This window comes from Peromyscus maniculatus, chromosome 4, assembly GCF_049852395.1.
Source record: "Peromyscus maniculatus bairdii isolate BWxNUB_F1_BW_parent chromosome 4, HU_Pman_BW_mat_3.1, whole genome shotgun sequence".
In the NCBI taxonomy this organism is placed as follows: domain Eukaryota; kingdom Metazoa; phylum Chordata; class Mammalia; order Rodentia; family Cricetidae; genus Peromyscus; species Peromyscus maniculatus.
In genome coordinates, this window is record NC_134855.1 from 18096158 (window position 1) to 18121555 (window position 25398).

The 25398-nt window shown below is 37.8% G+C and overlaps 2 pseudogenes; both read right to left on the bottom strand.

The window, feature by feature from the left end:
• Window positions 1–2950: 2950 nt before the first annotated feature.
• LOC102917764 (sororin pseudogene) lies at window positions 2951–4084 on the bottom strand (annotated as a pseudogene).
• Window positions 4085–18435: 14351 nt separating this feature from the next.
• LOC102918068 (small ribosomal subunit protein eS8 pseudogene) lies at window positions 18436–19080 on the bottom strand (annotated as a pseudogene).
• Between the last annotated feature and the right edge of the window lie 6318 nt (window positions 19081–25398).

Consider the following 25398-nt stretch of genomic DNA (forward strand, 5'->3'; position numbering starts at 1 on the left):
GGACCCATCTAGAAATAATGTTGGCATAGTAAAGAGGTGATTTAGGCTTTCCTCCAATATCCAAGACATCACTAACTCTGAGTTGATTTCCTATGTTGATTGCATTTAAGTCCAATTATTGAGCTATTAGATAGCAATAAATTATGTGAGTCACTATTGCCCTTTTAGAGTTATCATACCATGATGCTCAATGTAGTTCATAGTCTACATAGTTGGATAGTACTATTAATTGTTTTCTTCCTTTGGAAGTTTGTATGGAACCTTCTGAAACCATATAAGATAGTCAGTAGAGTAACCAGATACAGAATCGACATACAAAAACCAATAGCTTTCTGTATATCATCAACTAGCATATAGAAAAGAAGATCATGAACACACATCAATCACAATAGCTTCAAAGTAAATAAGTATATAGAAATAACCAAGAAGTCAAAATACACATATAAAGCAAAATTTAAATCTCAAAAGAGAGAAATAGAGAAAGACACTAGAGAACTGAAAGACATTAGGCCATGTATTGTTAGGATTCATATTGAGAAAATGACAATTTTACCAAAACCATTTACTGATTCAATGTAATCCCAATCAAAATCCCCTCTCATTTTCCACAAAAATAGAAAAAAAATTACCTTAAAATTTACATGGAATCACAAAAGATCCACATATCAAAAACAATCATGAGAAAAAGAGCAGTGGGGTTATTATCATTCTAAATCTCAAGGTATATTACAGAGGCATAGGAATCAAAACAATATTATCCAGGCACAAAAACAGATATTAAGATCTATGGAAGAAAACTGAAGACTCAAACATGAGGACCTATAACTACAGCCATTTTCTATTTGAAAACATGACAAAAAACATACACTGGAAAAAGAAAGCAATTTACAGGTAAATATATGAAACTAGAAAAGATCATATTGAGTGAGGTAACCTAGACACAGAAATACAAATATCACATATTCTCTCTCATCTATGGTTCATAATTACAAGTCTTCAGATTTAATTATATAACTTGTGGTAACTGCAGAAACCAGGAATATAAAAAGAGAATATTATAGGAGGAGGGAGGGAGGAAAAATCAAGATGGAAACAGCTGGGTACAAGTGATCTGAATGGAGAAAAGGGAAAAATGGGGAGGGGTTCTTATTGGCAAGGATAAATACAGAAAAATGAGGGAGGATGGTAAACTAATCATAAGGGTTCTATAGGAACAATATAAATAAAATACCTATGATATTCACAAGTCAGCACACAAATATAAACATATAATTTAAATGAAAAATTCGCAACTATACCGATAGTGACCCCTCCAAGAGCCAATGGCCATCTAATAAAAACCTCAACACAAGAATCCTTCTTTTGAGTTATTGGTCAGAGTTGTCTGTGAGACTCCCTAAACATTGTAGGAAAATGCTATTGCTCTTGGTTTTACCATGATGGTAGAAAGTAAGTTCCTATTGCTAAAGAAACCACAGACTTTGGATACAATGCCAAAAAGCTTCAAGCAGGCTGTGACCTGAAGTCTTCCTCCCTGACGACTAGATGTCATGGTCACAGAAGGGAATATGCAAGCTCCAATGGAGGGAAGCAACCAACAGACCTCCTCACCTATTATATCTATGAACCATCACAACAATTGAAATTGTACCATAGTCATAATAGTCAACAAGTGGCACACATACCCTGGTGGTAACCAAAAACTCTCTGGATTTAAGACCTTCTAAACATGAGAAAATTATATATACTTGGTACTAGAAATCTAGCCAACTCCAAGTGCCAATTTCTTAAAGCAGCAGCATTCCTATATATTGTCCTTATACCTACAGATAAGTGTGACCATCACTCCTCATCAAGGAATCATTTCTTAGCTACAAATGGAGACGACTACAGAAAACCACAACCAATCAAAATGCAGAGTTGTGGGACTCAGTCCCAATGGATACATCTTGAAAACAACTCCTGTGCCTAAGGCACAGGGAACATTGTGGGAGAGCAAATGGAAGAATTATAAGAGTCAGAGGGTTAGGGAATTTGCTGTGAGATTTTGTCTCTTAGAAATGACGGAAGTTGTATATGTGCATGAAGTTTCATCATTATGAATGCCTGAACATGACTTGGACAAGAATATAACATTATATGGGCTTAGCAGGTTGTATTTATATGTTTAGGAAAAATCAAAATTAAGGGGCTATTCTATTGCCACTAAGCTCATAATCCTGTTTTTTTTTTTTTTTTTTTTAACTCTTTACAAGTTTGACATTAAGCCTTTTCCCCTGGGCTGCACATTAGTTCCTCAAAGGCAAACAGGTCTGTAGTGATAGCAATCAGCAGGGTCTACAGGAACTAGTGTGGACAAATTCTTCAGGTGTGCTCCCCTCAAAACCATCCTGGTGTAACAATTCTCATCCTGAAGCTTCTCCTCCCATGAACTTGCAAATACTGGAAGTCCAATAGCCTTTGAAACCGTATCTTCTACCAAAATTGAGAGGAGGTGGTAAGCAGGAAACAATTCCGCATGAGACATCCATTTTTGTTCCCAGCAGCCCCCTGCCTAGGGATGGGCTCATGTGTGGGTGTAATAGCCAAGCTCACAGCAAAAGCTGCCATCATGCTACAGCTGTCAGGCTTATGAGAAATAACATCCAGAACGTTCTAAGTGTAGTTGCAGAAGGCCACATCCCAGAGCCGAGACCGCAGTTTACTTTGAAGAAACAGATGTGGGCGAGGAAAAGGTGATGAGACCACAAACCTCAAGTTGGTGGCATCTGGAGCCCACACCATGAATTATATCCACTTGCCCTAAGCATCAGTACCTCATTCACCAATGCAGTGTGTCAACAGCAGAACACAGACATGAACAGTTCCTACGTAACAGTCACTGGTGTTAAAAAAAAAAAAAAAAAAAAAAAAAAAAAAAAAAAAAAAAAACAACAACAACAACAACAAAAAACCAATCCTCCTCCTTTCATACCTCCGTGTCCAGATGGACTCTTGCTTAAGGGTTTACCTGTCTCCCCAGCTTGTGAGCTCCCTATCAGACTCTAGAGAACCTCTTGATTGGTTGGTGGCTAGACTCCAAGCCGGCAACAGCAGAGGAACAGCCAGAGCTGAGCCTGTTTCTGAGTGCGGCTCAGAGCCAAGGTGCCTTCTCCTCCCCAACACTGGGGAGTGCTGCAGAAAGCCCAGGGTAACTAGTCACAATATGACAAGGGGCCAGCAACACATTTTCTGGGTAACAAGGCCAATGAAGAGGACCCTAAAAGTACTGCTCTACTCAAAGGGCAACATGTACAAGGAGAGGGGAGAGCCTGGCCAGGTATACCCCCACTTTATCTCATTCAACCAGAAGATCAAATTGTTCAGCAGCTTCAAACTCAGAATTCATGGCCATAGCCCACTCATCCAGCTCCGATTTCAGGATCTCTGGCACCTTCTTTCGCTTCTCTTTCACGACTGGAGGGGAGATTCTAGGAAGCATCGTGTCTGGAACCCAGGGCTTTGCAGGTACTTTTGGGATTTCAGTTAACTTTGAACACACTACAGGTGAGACTCCAGGCAAGTCTTCAGGTCCCTCAAAGCCAAAGAAGGATCGGCGGCCAGGGGTGGAGGTTGAGGCAGAACTGAGGTTCTCCAGACGACTGTATGATCGGCTGACTTTCTGGGACATATCCAAGGCTCTGGTGTCCAGGTCCTCTCCTTCCACAGAGTTAGAATCAGCATTCTGGGTATACAGCACTGGGGTGCTGGTGGGGGTACCAGGAACACTACAAGTCTTGAAGAGGTCCTCCTTAGTGGGTACCTTGAGAGGAAGGCTGTTTTCTTTTTCCAAGATAAAAGAGACCCTAGGGCTCCTTCGAAGTGTGTGGACAGCTGGGGCCTTTACGGTATGAGCCACGATTTTCTTCAAGACGATGGCCTTTCTGGCTGGAGCCGCATGAGGTGTCTTCGGCCAACTTTCAGGAAAGATGTTCGGGAGATCTGAGCCAGATTTCCGCTGGGACCTCTTCGAAGACTTAGTAAGTGGAGTCCTGGACCCAGACTGCTGGGCGGCCCCTCCGGACCGCGTTCGCCGCTCCGACATGTCTCCTAATCCTGTTTTATTTTGACTCTTTAACATCTTTTTAAGGTATAAATATCATCTCAAAATTTATAAAAGCAGTATATATATTTTAAACTTTTGTCATGATATTAATGGTCATATAGAGTACTAATTCTAGAAAAAGACTCCATTTAAAAAAGACTTTCTGTACATTATTTCAGGTTTGAGTCCCTATCTGGTAACTCGGAATTAAGTTTTTGTACTCTAGATGTACATAATAAACTAATGGTCCTTTAACTTCTTCAAGATCTGCTGCATATGACATTTAAAATGTTTAAGTTTTCTGCAGGGAACCGTGGCCATGCCTAACAGCAGCCTTTGAAGTCTTAGGCCAGGAGTGGGAAGATGAAGCTGTAAGTTTGCTGTCTTCCTTTTCTGTTTGTGGTTCCTCCCCCATCTGTCTGCCTATCATGGGTCTATACACTTCCAGTTTTTTCACTACCAGTTTTAACCTGAGGATTGTTCTCAGAACACTTCAGGCTCTCTTCCCCATCACAGTCTCCCAAATTTTGAAATACCTTCAGCTTCCTAAGTGGGAAGCCTTTTGTTAAACCTCTTCGAATCGGATTTCAGGGGTGGAGTTCAGCCAGACAAACTTAGTTTTCTTTTGTTTATGGCCTGTCTCCAGAATAAATTTAACAACTAACTCCCCAGGGGGGAAAATGGCACAGTTGACTTTTAGATTCTCAGGGTTCTTGATAATTTCATAACCAGAAAATACAAATGTCAGAAAGTTTCCTATGTGCAAGCCTGTTTTCGCCCCCACTGATTACACTTCTTGATACCTGCAAAAATCACTCCAGCCACCACTTTTTCCATTCCTCTAGCCACACCTAAGAAACAAAGGGCCTAAAGCTGCCCACAACCTTCCCATAATCTGCAGCTCTCAGCCACAAGAGTAAAACAAAGCAAAAATAATAAGGCAATTCCACTACTTTCAGAAAACTTACAGTCCTGTGATTAAGCTGCTTTCAAACCCTGTACCAATTCTAAGCTATCAGTTCACTCTTGCTCTGCCTCATATCTTCTGTTGATGGAAGGCCTTCTCAAGTTTATCCTGAAATAAATGGTCCCTGTCATAGAGTTACCTTGTCCTTCTTACAGAAGTGTCTCTCCTAAGTGAGAAGTTGAAAAATAAATTTGGAAAAGATTATCTGCTGTAATTTTGAAATGTTTAAAAGCACATGAATTTTTATTTCTGTATTGTTGAAGAAAAAAGCTTGTGCATGTGTGGGTATTTTCAAGGTAATTGATGCATATCTCTTTACTCACTAGTTTCGTTTTTCCAGTATTACTTTTGAAAGCCATATTTAAGAAGTGAGGGAATGGTATAAATACAGAAACAAAATTGTTAAAATACTGGGAGTTTCAGTTTGATGATGACATGTAAAAGTTTTAAAGTTGTCATTCTTGATGTAGAAGAAAACAGCTGTTAAATCGACAATCAAGGATTTTTTGAAGACTCATGGTAGAACAGAAGTCACACCAACAAACATTCCAAACTGATCCCTGACTAAACTGACTGGAAGACTCCATGCAAGCTTCCATAAGGAGGAAGCAACCACCAATTCTATACAGCTGTGAGGCCTATGAACCATATCAAGTAACAGCAGGCACAATAACCAGAAGAGTGCATTCATGGCACACATAAGTGCTGGTAACTTAAGCTCTCTAATTGGCCTTAAAATCTGCTCTAAGAGATGGAAACTGTGCCTGCTACTGAAAACCTAGCCAAGGACTCAGGGCTAATGGAGTCATGGGTTCTGGAAGAAATCCATCAACTATCACTTCACTAAACTAGCATAAGCCCTAACTTCATTTTGAATCTTTGACCTTATACATATTGATAATTATATTTCTTACTCCTCTTCAAGGAAACTTCTCCGTAAACTTTTTAGAAGACAAAGACCATTATAGAAAATCAGGAACCAATCAAAACACAGAGTTATGGAGCATAGTCCTAATAGATACATTTACAAAACACTGCAGCACATAAGGCTCAGGGAACATTGGAGAAGATGGATAGAAAGATTGTAAGGTCCAGAGGACCAGTGAATTAGCTGTGAGACTGGGTCTTCTAGTAATGTAAGAAGGTACACCACCCATAAAGTCTCCCCAAAATGACTACCTAAACAAAAGCTGAACAACAATGATTCAACAGACAATCCAAAGTGAAAGGAGAAAGTCACAGTCAACACTACCTAAAGGACTACAGACAGCTAAGAAATGGTGGTAGCAGATGGAATCGTCTTCCCTAGTGTGAAGTACACCAGCTGGTTTTCCAACACCAAACATACATACAAGTAACCTCATATAGACTGAAAATATTGTATTTAGAAATATATTTATATACATATATATGTATATGTATATATATATATATGTGTGTGTGTGTGTGTGTGTGTGTGTGTGTGTGTGTGCATATACCCTTGTGACAACACTTAAAAAATAGACAATTAATATGAAAGATGAAGTCAATATTTAAGTGAAGGTTTAGAAGAGATACGTTCATACTGGTTAACTAAAATTCAACTTTGTTAGTCTCCTCCAGTTACAACAACAAAATACCACAAACTGTAACTGAAACAACAGACATATATTTTTTGTAGGTCAGGAAGCTGGAGGTCTAAGATCAAATTGACTGCATTTACTTCTTGATGAGGACTCCTTCTTGGTTTATAGCCATCTCCCTGTTCTGACTAGAGATATCTGGGAGAAAATTCTCTTCTCTTATTCCTCATATGGTTATATTGGTCCCATTATTTGTGCATGGTTCTCCCTTGACTTCATCTAATTATCTCTCAAAGTGGTGGTATTCTAATTTCATTGCACTGTGGGTGATCGTTTCCACATGAATTTGGGCAATGTATAATCAGTCCATAACACTACTCATATGTTGTCTGAAAACCATCAAATATAAATATGAAGACTCAAGTTATTATTAAACACTAAAGACAGAAGACTTCCAGGGTTCCCTAAGAAATGATAACTTGTCAATTCTCTTAAAAGTATACTACAGTCTCTCATGTGTGTGTACCTAACAATTGTGTCAAAATACAAATTGGTAAAACTGAAAGGCCTGAAAAGCGAAATAGTCATTTTATTGTTAAAGAGACCTCAACTATAATATTCAGTATATCAAGCAGGGAACCTTAATAGAAATGACTCGAACAGCTTGATCCTGTGACATTTAGAGAAATCTGTCAAGCAACAGGTTAAATCTGATGTTGGCTTTCATACAGATTGAAATATTTAGGATCAGAAATTATACATGCTTGTTATGCTAAGTAAAAAAAGTTAAATACAAAAGCCTCTACTGTCCCTTTAAATAATTTCATTTTATAGATTTATTAAGTTTATATCAAAGCTATATATTAAATTTGAAATAATTATTTCCACATCAGGCATTGTTTGTTGATTTTAATTTTGTAAATTGATTTTCATGTGTTTTGTGAATTAAAACATTGTTTTCTTTATAGTGTATGGAATATCTTAGTTACTTTTCCTTTTGCTGTTATAAAGCAAAAGCAATGTAAGAGTGCAAAACATCATTGTAGATCCCAGGAATCATGGCGTAGATGTCAAGAAGGCAAGAGCTTGAGGTTTGCATTTAATAACATGTAATAGAAACCTCCATGTGATAACATACCCCAAAGGGCACTGCACTGGCTAGTTTTGTGTGTCCATTTGACATAAGCTAGAGTTATCACTGAGGAAGGAGCCACAGTTGAGGAAATGCTTCCATGAAATCCAGCTGTAAGGCATTTACTCAATTAGTGATCAATGGGGGAGGGTCCAGCTTCTGGTAAGTAGTGCCATCCATGGGCTGCTGGTCCTGAGTTCTATAAGACAGCAGGCTGAGCAAGCCTGGGGAAGCAAGCCAGTAAGCAGCACCCCTTCGTGGCCTCTGCATCAGCTTCTGCCTTCAGGTTCCCAGACGGTTTTAGTTTTTATCCAGACTTATTCCTGTGGTGGACAGCAATGCTGAAGTGTAAGTCAGAGAAACTTACCCCACCCCCAACTTGATTTTTGGTCATGATGTTTTGTCGCAGCAATAGAAACCAAACCCAAGACAGGCACTTAGATTTTCCATGTAAGTATAAGCCTAGAAGTAGGCTTTCCAGAATTTGTGTAGCTTGTTCCTAGACTGACCATCCTCAAGGCTGTGAGAAATAAATTTTTTGTTTTCAGGAATTACTAACTCTCTGGTATTTGGTTATAGCAAGAAAAAGAAAGAGAGAAAGAAAGAAAGAAAGAAAGAAAGAAAGAAAGAAAGAAAGAAAGAAAGAAAGAAAGAAAGAAAGAAAGAGAAAAAGAAAAAGACATCACCATGCTTCTTCTGTAAAATGATTTATTCATGGTTCTCTCTCTGAAATCAAAGTATCTTTTCCAGAAAACCATTACTTTGGAGACTAAGAGAGTACAAAAATTACATAAACACTATACCATGCCCATATAACTGAACATTAAGTGGATACTAAAACCATGTTTTAGATTTTTTGTTCATAAAGAAAATCACAAGAGGCATTTACAACAGATACAAATAAACACATGTAAAATTTTGTATTATTAGTTTGATACAGCTGAACTTGGATGAACTGAACTTAGGTCTGGTCACATTTCTGTAAAGAGATTCAGGATACAACTGTAATATTAGATTTAATTTATATAGTTCTGTGGAAGAAAGGACTGTGAAGGGTTTTAGTTATATTTCATAGTATGGATGTTTCAGTAATTTGGAGCTTAATCATTGTCAATTTCAGCTTTTGTTTTCCCCATTATTTCTTCCTGAGTGGAACTACAGAATACTTTTGGTTCCTTCTCTAACATGGTCAGTTGTATACAGTTCATAACGCTTTTAATCATAAATAATGACTAAAGCAGTGTAGCATAGCAATTAAACAGTAGAGGAAACACATCTCCCACAAAGTTTTAGTTTGGGGGAGGTTCCTGAGTCCTGCTAACAAATATCTTGTACCCATAATAAAAAAAAAATCCTTTGTGTGTCAAGCTTGCCATAAAATGGTGGTTAAGAATGCTTGCTATAGGCCCGATTGCTGAAAAGAAAACCAGCACAACTCAGCGAACATGGAGAAGCTGTGCTGGTGCCTGCAAAGATCCTCCGACCCTCAATTCTAGTGTTGTTGGTACAGGAAGGTACTCTGCACTCTACTGAAAGAGAACCATATACAACATGGCGGCCACAGAACCTTTGATCTACACTGGTGTCCTGCTTGCAAGGTATACCAGGGCAATGGTGGCAAAAGCCTGTGGCAATATTTAACCAATATCTCATTTGCCTTAGGGTGCATTCCACAAGCTAAAACACATACCTGGTACTGTTTGGGTGACTAAAAACCAGAGTCTAGAGAAAACAAGGACCTAGGGGAAAACCAAATACTACTATTCTAAAAAAAAAAAAAGTAGCAACAAAATAAAATCACTCTTAATGACATTCTGCTACACTCACAGATCAGTGGGTTGCTCATCCATCATCATAGAAGCTTGCAGCAGGTAGGAAAAAAAAATAAGAGACTCACAGCCAAACGTGCTGAATTTGTGAAACCTGGAACAATCAGCCATAAATGTGATGTCTCCATCAAGTCCCTCCCCTCAAGGCTCAGGAATCCTGCAGAAGAGGAAGCAGAAAGAGTGTAGAAGTAGAAAGGATGGAGGACATCAAGAAAACAAGGAGCTCTAAATTGACATGATCAAAGCTCATAAGAACTCACAGAGACTGAAGCAGCATGCACAGGGCCTGCACAGGTCTGTACCAGGTCCTCTATGTCATGTCCTGGCTTCCAGTTTAGCCCTTTTATGGGGCTCCTGATTGAGTGAATGAGTGAGTCTCTGATTATTGTGCCTTCTCTTGGGCTCTTTTCCTTTTGCTGGTTTGTCTTGCCCAACTCCAATGTGATAGTTTTTGTTTTGTATCTTTTATTTTGTTATATTTTGTTATTACCCCTTAGGAACCTATTTTTTCCTAATGAGAGACAAAAAGTGAGTGAATCTGTATGGGAGGGGATGTGGAGAGGAATTGGGAGAAGTAAAAGGAGGGGAAACCATAATCAGGGTATATTATGTTAAGAAGAAAAATCTGTTTTCAGTAAAAAAAAAAAAAAAGTGGTGGGGGGAGAATGCTTGCTGTGAAAGCATTAAATTCAAGACCCTAGGACCCACAAAACAAATCAAAAGCTAAATGTGGTAAAATACATGACTGTAACCACTGGTTGTTAGCCTGTATTCTAGTTCTAGGTTCAGTAACAGACTTAGCTTTGGAGGAATACTGCAGAGAATGATGGAACAGGATACCTAGTGTCATCTCTTTGGCCTCTGTGAGATTGGGTACATAAATTCATGAACCTGCATGTACACATGTACACACACACACACACACACACACACACACACACACACACACACACCTCAAAAATTAAACAAAGAAAAAATAAGCAATAAACAAAAGACTATTCACCTTGGCCATTTTAGTTCACATGCTCAAGTTCTGAGCCACATACTATAGCGGCAATATCATTAGAGTAATAGAGTTTTCTTTCATCAACACAGGGTCAATTTTGCCCAAACTGCATACTTGTTCCATAACGGTGGAAGAGGTAGAGGAACTATACAGTGATAACCAAACTGCCAATCTGGACACATTGTGTGTTCTAGAGTTAACTCATATCAATAGTCATGCTATATCGTGGTGGTCATCTCTGGTTCTCCTTCTTTGATACATTCTTCTCGTGTTTTGTTTTAAAGATTCTCAGCATTTCTCCCATTAATTCTATTCTTGCTTTCAGGAAACTCCAATGAACTGGTATTTATTTGAACTTCTACACTATGTTTCAAAATTTCCTTTCATAGTTTTCAGATCCATTCCTTCTGTCTCTGTCTCAGTCTCTGTTTCTATATATGTGTATATGTTAGCAATTTTCTCAAAGATGTTTTTTCATTACATATTCTCTTTTATATTATATTTAATGTATTTAGCTCATAGTCTAAGCCATTGCTTATTAAAATCTTGGCTTTTGTTTTGAACATTACACATTGATTATTTATTTTTCAAATCTTCCAGTGTTTTTTTATGACATTCTGAACTTTCACAAATTTATATTGTGTCTTTAATAATTTTACTTAGTCCAAATGTACATTTCTTATGTTATAGCCTCTGAATAATTTAATAAGCATTCTGTCTAGGTTGAGTCAACTATCTTTCCTTTGTGGGAATAATTTCTCACTGCTTTAAAATTTTGACCTTGAGCCCTACCATGATAGTGAACTTTATCTTCCAAGTTAACCATTTTTATCTGCTCTGGGCCCCAAGGATATTGTTTTCTTTAATTTTATTAGCTTTAAATTCTTTCTTCACATTCATAGCAAACAGCTGACTGTATAATCACTGTTATTTAGAATTAAAGATTAAGTTTGCTAATTCTCTAACAAGCAGCCATCTCATTAATTCATTCTCACTATTTTTCTAAAATTAAAGTTCTCAGTAGAATTATAGCATCTAGAGTACACTATTATTAGCACATTATTAACATCATTGCAGACTTTCTCACTGTGGAATTTTAATGTTGGAATACCATGAATGCACATGTCATTTATGGTCTCAATGTGAGTTCAATATGTGTGTGTGTGTGTGTGTGTGTGTGTGTGTGTGTGTGTGTGTGTGTGTGTGTGTGTGTGAATGGCAGTTCACACTGGCCACACAGCATGAATATGGAGGTCAAATGATGATTTTTGGGAAGTCAGTTTTATCCTTCCACCTTGAGACAGGGTCTTCCTTATATTGAGAGTTGTGTAGCCTAACTCAGGCTTACTGGCCTGCAAGCTTCAAGTTAATTCTTCTCTCCACCTCCCATCTCATCATAGGAATAATAAGACAATTAGATGCATTCCACTACACCCAGCTTTCTACATGGGTCCCAAAGATTAAACTTGGGTAGTTTCCGTGGCAAAGCAAGCACTTTTATTTGGAGAACTACCCTTTTGGCCCTTTTTCCTAATTTATTCTTTCACATTCAAATGCACACGTATAAAATACTTTTAACATATTTACTCCCATTGTCCTTTTGTCACATTGCCTTCTACATATGAGGGACTCCATTTTCTTCTGAATAAGTTGCTTCCTACTTTCAAGAATGCCATGTGTGTCCCACAATGTTTAGTTGGGGTTACTGTGGGGGAGCAACCCCCACATTTATTTATCCCAGGGACTTTTGAGGAATGAGGGTTAAGAGACTTAGTTAGAAATAAAGAAGGGAGAGAAACAGAGAGAAATGCAGAATAGACTCGGGTGGGTCTGGATCTTTATCCACCGGCACAGAACTTTATTCCAAAGGGCTACTTATAAGAATGCCAATGGGGTGGCACAAAAGACCTCCCCCTTGCTAGTTACAGTCAAATGTAGACCCTTACAAACACTTGATACTCAGGCCTGTGTATTTTATAACCATACATATAAAATATCACCACAATTAATAGTAGTTATGCCTATAATGCCTATCTTTCAGCCATGGATTTTGACCATGATTTCTCTCCAGCCTCAACTTTAATCACAAAGCTGGTAATTATCTACATACCAGTTCACCTTTGCAGCAGTGGGCACATCTTGGCTAATACCTTGGTATTGTAGCACACAGGTTCCATAACAAGGTAAGACCATCAGTCTTGATTCTCCCCCAGCAGCCTACCTAACACCTTATGGCATTATGAAAGCTAGCCAAGATAGAACTTCAATCCCATTTCTATCTTATTTTGTCCATATTCTATGTGTTATCTTTAACAATAGCTGCTTACCATCTAGTTATGGTGGGCAAACAAGAGCATTGATAACTGTTTGCCTTATCTTGATAACTTGTATTAATTACCCTTCTTTTGCTGTGGTACAACATCCTCACAAAAAAGGGGAAGGAAGAATGGTATATTTTGGCTTCTTGTCCCAGAAGAATAACCCCATCATGATGGGGAAGGCACAGCAAGAAGCGATGAAAGCAAGGCAGTAGGAGCAGAAAGCTGGCTTATCACTTTTATCTGCAAACAGAAAGCAGACAGAAAGTAGGTAGAACCTATATAATGCTGAAGCCAGCCACCAGAGACCTTCTTCCTCCAGGAAATATTCACCTCCTAAAGGTTCCATAACCTCTATAAACAGCACTATCAAGTGGGACCAGATGTTCAAATACATGAGCCTATGGGGAGCATTATTCATTCAAATCATCACAGTAGCCTCTAAAGATTTCCTGAACAAGAAAGGGGTCATAGGGAGGTAACCCTTACCTGGCAAAAGCATGTAGATTGACCTGTCCTATTGCATTTGTAGTCAGGAAACAGAGAGAACAGGAAATAGATCAGGCTATTAACCTCAAAGCTTACTCCTAGTGACATACTTCCTCCAATAAGACTCTACGTTATAAAGGATATTTTTGCACACAGCATGGCCAAGTAGCAACCAAGTGTTTGAAAACATGAACCTATGGGAAATATTTCATATTTAAGCCACAATAGTGGTGTAGCTGGTGATTATGGTAACTATATTTTTTTTTTTTTTTTTTTTTTTTTTTTTTTTTTGGTTTTTTTGGAGACAGGGTTTCTCTGCGTAGCTTTGCGCCTTTCCTGGAACTCACTTGGTAGCCCAGGCTGGCCTCGAACTCGCAGAGATCCGCCTGCCTCTGCCTCCCGAGTGCTGGGATTAAAGGCGTGCGCCACCACCGCCCGGCTGGTAACTATATTTTTTAAAGAAAACTACACAGATATTCATGGTAGTTGCACCAGTATATATTTCTACCAATAATGATCCCTAACCAGCATTTATTCTTTTTTGTGTTTAAAAAATTATCATTGTACAAGTCTTTAACTCTCTTGCTTAGGTTTATTCGAACATATTTAATTTTATTTGATACTATTGTGAATGATATTATCTCCATGATTTATTTCTTTATATGTTTATTATTAGTATATTTGAGAGCTGTTGATATTTATGTGTTAATTTTGTATTCTGCTACTTTGTTATTTATTACCTGGAGCAGCTTTCTGGTGGAGCTCTTAGGGTATTTAAATATAAAATATCATGAGCAAATAAGGATACTTTGACTTCTTCCTTTCATATTTGCTGTATCTACTTCTTTATGTTATTGCTCTAGCTAAGACTTCAAGTCCTGTATTGGACAGGGGTGCAGAGGAATAGACATCCTTGTCTGTTTTCTGATTTTAGTGGAAATACTTTCAGTGTTTTTCTTTTTTTTTTCTTAATATGTTAGCTCATGGGTTAAGAAAGTCTTTTCCTCTGTCATAAGTATTTTGGGCATTGTCTTTATTATGTTGAGATATGTTTCCTGTATCCTTAGTTTCTCAAGGCATTTTATAATGAAGGGAAGTTCAATTTTCTCAAAGTTCTCACTTATATTTAATAAAATGCTCAAAAGGCTTCTATCCTTAAGTCTATTCATATTGTGAATTATACCTATTGATTTACATATGTCAAACTATCCCTGCATCCCTAAATGAAATTAGGTCAATCATGGTGGAATTAAGTCTGTAAATTCATTTTTTTAAAAAAAAATTGCGTCCATGTTCACCAGAGATATTAGTTAGAAAATTCCTCTTTTTTTCCCCCTATTTTCTTTGGCTCCTTTAACTAGTTTATTCATCCTTTAAAAGGAGGAAATTTTTATTTTGTTGATGCTTTGTGTTGTTTTTGTTTATGATTTCAATTATTTCTTTCCATGTACTGATTTGGGATTTGGATTGTTCTTGTTTTTCCAATTCTTAAAAGGTGAATCATGAAGCTATTTATCTGATATCTCTCTGACTTCTTAATACAGGCACTTGTAAATATGCTCTTCCTACTTAGAACTGCTTTCATTTATATTCTATGTTCATTTCTTTTTCAATTATTATTTGATTTCATTTTTTAGAATTTCCTTCTTGAAATCTTCAATCATGCATTCATCACTCAATAGTGTGATGTTTCATGTCCATGATTTTGTATGTTGTAGGGTTGATTTTGTTGTTGACTTGTAATTTTATGATGAACAGGTAGAGTACATGAAAATTTTTCAATTTCCTATGTTTGTTAAGATTTCCTATGTGTACTAAAATAGTATCCAATTTAGAGAGTGTTACATGACCTGCTGAGAAGAAGGTAGATCTGCAGTTTAGAATTGGAATTTGTCGGAGATATTTGTTAATCTCATTTGACTTACGATGTTACTTAATTTGGATAGTTTTCTGTTTATTTTATTATGTATTTATTTTGTGAGAATGGGGAATTAAATTTACATACTAATTTTATGTTAGAGTTTAACTTTTATGATTTGTCTGAATCAACAGATTGATTCATTTATTTTGGGTTTTCCAACTTAATGGAGTACTGATTTTTAAAATATTCCCTTAGGATATTCTGAATTTCTTTGTTGTCAGTCATAACGTTTTCCTATTAATTTCTGATTCTGTTAATTTGTGTCTTTTTTTTTAACCTTCTTTTGGTTAGTTCAAAAATTTGTCAATCTTCTTTATTGTCTCAGTGAAACTGCTCTGAGATTTATTGATTCTCTGTATTGTACTGTTTTTGTATTTCATTGATTTGTGCTCACATTTTTACTATTTCTTCCTGTCTACCAGGTTATAATTTTGATTGTTTTTGTTTCTTTCAACCTTTTGACTTATATCATTAAGCTCTTCCTGATTTTCTTAATGTAGGTATTGGCACTGTACATTTATTTCTCTTTGTAAAACTGCTTTTAATGTGTCCTGGTGTTTTGCATTATGTTTACATTTTTATTTAGTTCTAGGAAATTTTTTTCTTTCTTAATTTCTTCTTTGACTTATTTACTACCCAATAATGATTTTGTTAATTCTCATGAGTTTGTATACTTACTAGGGATTTGTTCCCTGTCAAGTTGATAGCACTCTGGACAGACAGGATTCGAGCAATTATTCCAATGTAGATTTGTAAAGTGTGGTGACATATTGTGCACCCCACTAAAACTTATCTGGGGATCAGAATACAGAGTCAGACACTAGATTAGACATAGAGGCCCCAAAGTGATGGCACACACCTTTAATCCTATCACTCTAGGCAGAGATCTGTCTGGATCTCTGTGAGTTCCAGGCCACACAGAACAGAGCTAGGCAGTGGTGGCACACACCTTTAATCCCAGCATTGAGATCTCATGCCTTTGCTTAGAAAGAACACACATTTAATCCCAAGAAATGACATGGCTGGGTAGAGAATGGCGTATAAGGAGTGAAGAGACGAACTAAGCAGCAGTTCAACTGAGACCCTCAGGTGTGAGGACTCAGAGGCTATCAGTCTGCGGATTCATGGAAACAGGATTGGCTGAGGAGTTGGGGAGGTCAGGTTGACTGTGGCTTGTTCTGTTTCTCTGATCTGATCTTTCATCATTCACTCCAATATTTGACTCTGGGTTTTTCTTGTTTTTGTTTTTGATTTGTTTTTTTGAGACAGGGTTTCTCTGTGTAGCTTTGCACCTTTCCTGGAACTGGCTTTGGAGACCAGGCTGGCCTCGAACTCACAGAGATCTGCCTGGCTCTGCCTCCCAGACTGGGTTTTTTTAATTGAAAAGAACATATAAGATTCATGTTACACCTGGTGGCCTAGCCTTTTTGGCACAAATTTATGACAAAAGCCACTTTGCTGGTGGCCCTGCAGTGACAGCTCAGGCCTGAGCTGCACATGGCTGATTGTGGTGGTGCACGCAGGTAGGATTTGCTGAAGGAGGCAGAGGCAGAAAGAACCTGAGTTTGAGGTCAGCCTGGGAGGCTTGCTGAGGAGAAGCTGCAGCTGGGGCTGGGCCAGGCCACAAACAGTGGCGGTGGGACCATGGAGGCAGAGGCTACTGCTCTGAGTTGCTGGCTGTTTCCCATTGTGTTGGCGGTAGTGGCAACTCTGCTACCTGGGATGAAGGGTTTACCGCTGCTTGTTTTCGCCAGGACTATCATGTTACAAGAAAGCATTGGCAAAGGTCAGTTTGGAGAAGTGTGGCAAAGCAAGAGGCAGGGAGAAGTTGCTGTGAAGAAATTCTCTTCTAGGGAAGTTGCTGTGAAGAAATTCTCTTCTAGGGAAGAATGTTCATGATTCTGAGAGGCAGAGGTTTATCAGACTGTGATGTTGCCCCATGAAAACATCCTAGGATTTATAACAGCAGACAGCAAAGATAGTTGCACATGGACTCAGCTGTGTCTGGTGTCGGATTACCATTAGCATGTATCCCTTTTTGATTACTTGAATAGATCCACTGTTCCAGTGGAAGGGATGATCAAACTTACTCTGAACATGGCAAGTGGTCTTGCCCATCTTTTCATGGAGATTGCTGGTATCCAAGGAAAGCCATCTATTCCTCACAGAGATTTCAAATCAAAGAATATCTTGGTGAAGAAGAATGGAACCTGTTGTATTGCAAACGTGGGACTGGCTGTTGAGACACGATTCTGCCACAGACACAATTAATATTGCTGCAAACTACAGAGTAGGCCCAGACACACACACACACACACACACACACACACACACACACACACACACACACACAATTTTTTTGCAGGGAACTGTGACAATGCACAACAGTGTCTGTGAAGTCTCCAACAAGAGGATGGGATCCCACAACAATGATTCCACATGGACTATGACAAAGCCATTAAGCTGATTACCACCACCCAAAGATCGACTTTGGACTATAAACTGCTCAAGACAAATTTGAGATGGCTAGCTGAGATGATCCAGCCTCACAGTTACTGGAGCAAGGACTTGAGACAAGCTCTGCACTTTCCCATTATGCAGAGACGGGACAAATAATACAGCTAACTCTCCCAGGACTTGACAATTAACCCAAAATTTTCTTTTCAGGATTCTCTACAGATGCCTTCACCCCCAGACAGCAGGAAACAATTTTAAGAAAATGACACTCACATTCCCCAAAAGGGGAGTGGGTGATTTTTGGTATTTCAGTGATTATGGATAATTGTCATTGTTTAGGATGGCTGGTTACAAGCTGTTAATTGTTAATGGTCAGGAAAAATGCTAAACAAGGAGATTAGATTCAGGGTTCTTGTATGGGAAAAAAAGAAAAGAAAAGGAAAAAAGAGGATATAGATAAGAAGTAAATTATTTAATCTACTCTGAAAAAAGATATAGAAATGATAGATAAGAGGTAGATTATTGAATCTATTCTGAAAAAGATATAGAATGATAAAGGGGTAGATTATTGAAACTACTCTGAAAAAAAGAGGATATAGATGTGATAAGATAAAAAAGGTACATTATTGAATCTACTTTTTTTTATAGAACAATAAACACCTTTATTACATGAGCTATGAATGATGCTTTATTTGCCTTTCCGGGCTTTGATCTTCCTCAGATAGAACTCCAGCTCCTCGCCTTCTAGCGCATAGCTGTCTGCTCTGCCACACTGGCCTGGTCTTGAGGCGATACAGGCAAGAAGCTTGCCCTGCTGGAACTGCTCCACCAGAAGACTGCTGATTTTAGCATTCTTTTTCCTTTCATCATATTTCTTTTGGATTTTCTTTTAACGTTTTTGGTTTAATATCTCTTCCTCTTCAGGAGTCAGCTTGCCCCCCCTCGTGTGGCCCAGGGGCAGTGCATAGTGAGACTCATACCACTGTCGGTATGCTGTACTGTCAATAAGCACGATGCAGTTCTTCACCAGGATCTTGGTGCAGACCAGCTCGTGATTGGATGCGTTGTAGACAGCATCAATGATCCTTGTTTTCTGAGTATAACACTTTGAGTCCCAGGAAAAGTTCCCCACATCCAATCTTAGGGCACAGTACTTCTTATTGCCTCCTCAGACTCAGACTGTGTGTATATGATGAGGGCCAATCTTCGTGTTGGCAGCAGGCTGTCCCAGCTCATACTTCTGCTTCTTGTGGTAGGGCTTTCTCTTACGCCTGGTCTTGAGGCGCTTGTACCAGTTGTCTCGAGAGATGCCCATCGCTCAGTGCTGACTGGAAAAGTTATTGAATCTACTTTTAAAAGGCAACTACTAGTTTTAAATATTTTATATTGGACTGGATTTTTGTATATTGTATACAAATTTTGTATTGGACTCACCAAAATAGGATAAATAATGAATTTTTTTGTCTGAACTTGTCAAATATTAATGGACTGGACATTGGTAATGTAATTCTTGACTGTATCTAGTGTATATACTTCTTGTACTTATTGTATATAGTTTTTCTTATATTAGTTATACCTTTTCATTTTAGACAAAAAAAGGAGAAAGGTAGTGATATTTTATTTGTATTCTAACAAATAAAACTTATATGGGGATCAGAGGACAGAGCCAGCCACCAGATTAGACATAGAGAGGCCAGACAGTGGTGGCATACACCCTTAACTCTATCATCTGGGAGGCAGAGATCTGTCTGGATCTTTGTGAGTTCAAGGACACACTAGAAACAGAGCCAGGCAGTGGTAGCACAAAACTTTAATCCCAGCATTTAAGATCTCATGTCTTTGCTTGGAAAGACACAGGCCTTTAATCCTAGGAAGTAGAAAGACATATACGGTGTGAGGACCAGGAACTAGAGGCTTTTAAGCAGTTCAGGTGAGATCCCTTCCAGGTGAGGACTCAGAGGCTTTCAGTCTGAGGAAACAGGATCAGCTGAGGAGCTAACAAGGTGATGTTGGCTGTGGCATGTCCTGTCTCTCTGATCTTTCAGCTTTAACCCCAATATCTGGCTCTAGGCTTTTTTTTTTTAATTAATAAGACCTTCTAAAATTCATGTTACAGTAAAGATTTGTTTTGTGTCCTACATTGCTGTCTATTTTAGAAATGCTTCTTTGTGCTCTTGAGTAGAATGTGTATTCTTTGCTATGGCTGGAATATCCTTTAGATATCTGTTAAGTTCATTTGCTTTATGATATCAATTAATTCTGAGTTTCTCTGCTTATTTTGTCACAGATAGCCTGTCTATTGGAGATAGTGTGGCACTGAAATCACTTATTCTTAATGGATTGATGTTAATCTTTTCTTTAAATATGGCAGTAGTTATTTCTATGAAATCGGGCACCCCAGAGTTTGGTGCATGTAAGTTTAGGATACTGATGTTTCCTTGGTTGATTTTTCTCTTGATTAAAATGAAGTGTCCCTCCTTATCTCCTCTGATTAGATTTAGTTTAGAATCTATTTTGTCAGATATTAGGATAATGATACTTACCTGGTCCCATTGGACTGAAGTACTTTCACCATCTTTTTACTCTGAGGTAATGTCTATCATTAAAGCTGAGATGTGTTTTTTGTAGAGAAAAGGTAGAAGTATTTTCTTTCTTGAACTTTTAGTCAGCCTGTGTCTTTTGACTGGACATTTGAGGCTATTGATATTTAAAGTTATTATTGAGAAGTATGTATTTATTGAGGCCATTCTCCTGTTGATGTATTGAGGCCATCCTCCTGTGTGTTTTCAGTGGTACTTTGTGTTTTAATGTTTATGGCTCCATATTTATTTCCACAGTTTCCCTGGAATTTTCATTTCTCTCTTCAGCCCAAAATGTCACTTTCTATGTTTTGTTTAGGTTTGATTTATCGCATATAATTTTTTAGGCTGTTTATGTGTGGAAATTTTTCTTTCTATTTCCATTGTGGTGGATATTTAATCTAGGACAGCAATGGATATGTAACAGGAGCTATATCTTGCAGGTTGGGGAGAATGCTTGAGGAGTATCTGGGAGACTCACTGGGGTAGTCCTCGTGGAAGGATGTGGGAGATGTATCTGTTTGGAAAGGTTGGATGCAGTGCAAATGGGGCCTTTGGGTGGTGGCAGGTAGGGTGATTCTTGGTGACAACCTATAGGTTGGTTGCAGTGAAAACTGGGATTGTCAACAGCACTGGATGTTGGACTTGGGACAGATCTTGAAAGATGGATAGAAATTTTTGGTGGGGTGAGTCTGGGAGACTCACTAGGCTAGACTTGGAGAAGAAAATTGAGAGTCTGGCTGGGTGAAGAGGTTAGATGCAAAGCAGAAGGGACCTATGGCGTGGTGTATAGGCAGGGAAAGTCTTGGTGCAAGGTTTTTATTCCAAATCATCAAGTGATCAGCCCTTATAAGAGCCTTTACCTCCTTCTGAAAGGTAGGCCAGTCAAGTCAAGTCACCATCATCTGCCTTGCTCAGATCACATTTCAAAAGTCCTTCCAAAGTCTTCCCACGCAAAACACTGTCAGCTCTATTATAGTTATATTATATAGTCTGTATTATTTTCTGTCCTGCTTAGGCTATTGCTGTGATAAACGCCATTACCAGAAGAAACTTGGACGGAGTTTTATTTTAGTTGCTGTTTGTAGTCCAGCATGAAGGCAAGTCAGGGAAGGAACTCAATACAGGAACTTGAGGCAAGAACAAATGCAGAGGCCTTGGAGGAATGCTTCTTATTGGCTTTCTCACTCTGCTGTTTTTAAACTACCTAGGACCACCCGCTCAGGGGTGGCACCACACAGAGTGGGCTGGACCCTGCCACATCAACCATTAAGTGAGAAAATATTGCACAAGTTGGTGCACTGGCCAATCTGAGGGAGGAGTTTTCTCAGTTGAGGCTTGTTTCATGTTAACAAAATGAAAAAAAAATCAACCAGCACATACATTTTTTATTCATGTATTTATTTTAGTTTGTGTGTGTGTATGTGTGTCTGTATGTATATGTATGTACATGTACATATGCGTATGTCCCATGACACATATGTGGAAGTCAGAAGACATCTTCCAAGAGTTAGTTTTCTTGTCCTAATGTATTTTAGGGATTGAACTCAGGATGTCAGCCTTGGCAAAAAGTGCCCTTACAATCTGAGCTATCTTGCTAACCCCTGAAACAAATTTTAAGCTTAAAAACCATACAGAGATAAATATAAAACTGTATTTAAGCTCAAAGATGTTGTCCTTTCATAGGTTCTTGGTGAAACTGAAAATTCTGGGGGAAACAAAGGAAGTTACAAAAACATACCACAGAGTTAAATGAGTCCTTAAAATTATCAAACTCAACTAACATTAAACACAGTGTTCTGATGATATTACATACGTTTCTGACATTAATTATATAGAAGCCTGTTTACTTTTCTCTTATTTTGTGTAAATTAATATTTAATTTAACTGAGCAGCTGCATTAACTGGATTCAACCATAGCATTCTAAATTCTAGTCACCAATGGTGCATTGAAAAATTGTGTGTGTGTGTGTGTGTGTGTGTGTGTGTGATAACAGAAAAGATCACAAGAAAAGTAAATAGACAAATATTTGGGTAACATCAATATCTAAGAATTGTAGTGTAAACCAGAAAGGTGTACAGTAAGGGTTAATAAAGAATTAAGGAGAAGGATGAAAGTATTTTTCTTTGTGTTGACAAAGGAGAGACTATTGACTAAAAAAAGTAAATTCCTTGGCACAAATGAGTACCTAGACTCTAAACAAGACTGGAGCTACACAGGGCAAATAAATAGAACAAGTTAAGGGATATGAAGTTGCTGGTGAAGGAGACAAAGGATACATCCAGATTTGTAAAACTATCATAAGAAAAAAAATGAATATCACAAAACTCTCAGGTGGTTCACTGCACATAAAACATAATCAAAATAAAAATAAAGAGACATTTAAAGGTTAACATAATTTGTAAACAGGACTAGAAAGTCAGAACATTTGTGTGCTTGTCTCTCTACTCTGTAAATTAGCAAACCTGAGACTGAGAGTGGCAGACAAGCAAGTAGCTTCAGAGATGAAGGGAAACAATTGAATTAGTTCTGCACTCAGGTAGTCATTCGGCCATGGATAATAGACTGGCCCAGATGCTGTAGACAGAAAAGGCCCTGCTGAGGTAAGTTGCAATATTTGAGCTTTCCTCTAGCTGCGTGTAGCACTGCAGGAGTCACTTGGTCACAGAAAAGGGAGATACATCATACTTACCTTGTAGATTCTGGCAGTGATCTAATAAAGACGTGCATGTTTTTAGTGCATAAGCACTAAGTCCATGTGCTAATATAACTTTTTATGTACACTAGCTTTTACTTTCTCCTCTGGTTCATATTGTTTAAAACATTTACCGTCGGGGTTGGGGATTTATCTCAGTGGTAGAGCACTTGCCCTGGGTTCGGTCCTCGGCTCTGAAACAAACAAACAAACAAACAAACATTTACTATCTGGCTGCAAAACAAGTTGCTGACTGGTGATGCAAGGCCTCCATAATTTCAAATAGCGCTGTTGGTTCCAAATTTAGAAAAGAAAGAGGAAGTGAAAAACATTGAGAGTAATGAAGCAGAGAAATTGTTTACTTTTCTAAGGAATGTATGTTCTAGTTATACTCTAATAGTAAGAACTTGAAGATTTCTAAGGTAAAGAATTTCTAGTGTCTGATGAAATGCTAGGGGTCTCAGAAGTAGAGAGGAGACAGCTAGTGGAATTAAGCACACCAGAGAGTGGAAGTGGCTTTAGCACATGGGTTTGTGTGTAGGCATTGGAGAGCCCGCTTGGATGCTATCAAAGACTCAGCAAGCCAACCCATTTTACATCTAGAAAGTGTCTTTGGTAGCTAGAGTGGGCAGGTATATGATGTGAACAAAACATTTTTAAACATCTGTATAATGGTAAAGTTATCTGATAATTTTGTTAATATACATATCCTGAAAAGTCAAAAATTTATAAATTTTTTTGCACTGGGTGTTTTTATTTTTATATGTATTAGGATTTATTAATGTGTTAGCATACATTAATATATATTCTTTATGTATAATTGTATCTTATTATCATTCTAGTAGCACCTATATAGTATAAAGAATACTTTATATGTTTAAATATTTTATTAGTTAAATTTTAATTCCTTAAGAAAGAATGTTCAGATGAATAAATATTTTCATATACATATGTCAAAATAGAATTCACCAAGACTTTGACAGTGCTATGCATATATAGACAGAGTATATGGTCTTCTTAGTGAACTTCCTACTCTTAGTTATTTGTCTGTATTATATGATTCATACATGTGATAAGAGCCGGGCGGTGGTGGCGCACGTCTTTAATCCCAGCACTCGGGAGGCAGAGCCAGGCGGATCTCTGTGAGTTCGAGGCCAGCCTGGGCTACCAAGTGAGTTCTAGGAAAGGCGCAAAGTTACACAGAGAAACCCTGTCTCGAAAAAAAAAAAAAACCCAAAAAAAGAAAAAAGGATACTACAAAGATGTGTCTAGTAATACCAGTGAGATAATCAGTAAAGCAAATTTTCTTTCATTGTAGACACTGTTTTCAAAAACTTCTACAATGGTGCACTCCTGGACCTAGCTATCAATGTCTACATTTTTCATCTGCTTTGCTACTGAAAATTGAACAGCTCTTTCTGTCTGCAAATTGACAATCTTCTGAAATAATATTTGTTCAAATAGTATCAGGTTATTTTATATAAAAATACTTGAGTCCTTCCTTCCAAGAAATGGTGTTATTGGAAGCTTGAACTATTGAAAAAATAATATTGCCTCTAAGGAGGTATGCTATCTCAATAAGACATATCTTCAAGACAAGGAAAAATGTGCTTTTTAAACCCTACATGTGTTATAAACAAGCACTTAGGAAGCCATTGTTCTAAAGTGTTGCTGGCCTTACCTGAGGCAGCATTTCAGTGCATTTAAAAGGTCTCTAAGGATGCTAAGCTGTCTTAGGTGGCCAAGTGGATATAATGAAAACTGAAGTCTCTGTTTCCTGAAGTTTCCTTGAAACTTTTCTCTGGGGAACTGAAATGTAGCTTCCAGCTTCCTGGTCTAACAGAATACTGGCTGAAATTTTAGGAAGAGAAACACTGGTACAGACAATAAAACTGCTTAAAAACTTGGGCTCTCACTTAATTTACCTAAAGCAGTTAGTTTTAGAAAACGGTGTTTATCTCATTAAAAATACGTGACTGTATTTCATAAAAACAAGTGACTGGTGGTCTTTTTCTTCCAAAATCTCTTATTCTTAACTTATTATGTTTGCCTTTCATGTCAGAAACACTTTATTGTTTCAGTAGACTACAATTTATTTATTTTAAGAACATGTTAATTGTTATCAGATGTACCTTCAAATTTACTTTTAAAAGGGTGATATGGGAATATAGAGCTGACGCCAAATAAACAGTTGCTTAAGTGCATACAAAATAATTATTGTGTGTTTAATAATCAAATAATTACTTTAATATTTGAGAAAGATTATCAAGCATGCATCTACCAATGTCTATTTCCTTCCATCCTTTCATAATTGTATCATACTTGGTCAAAGGTTCTAGTGACTTTTCTAAATCAAGT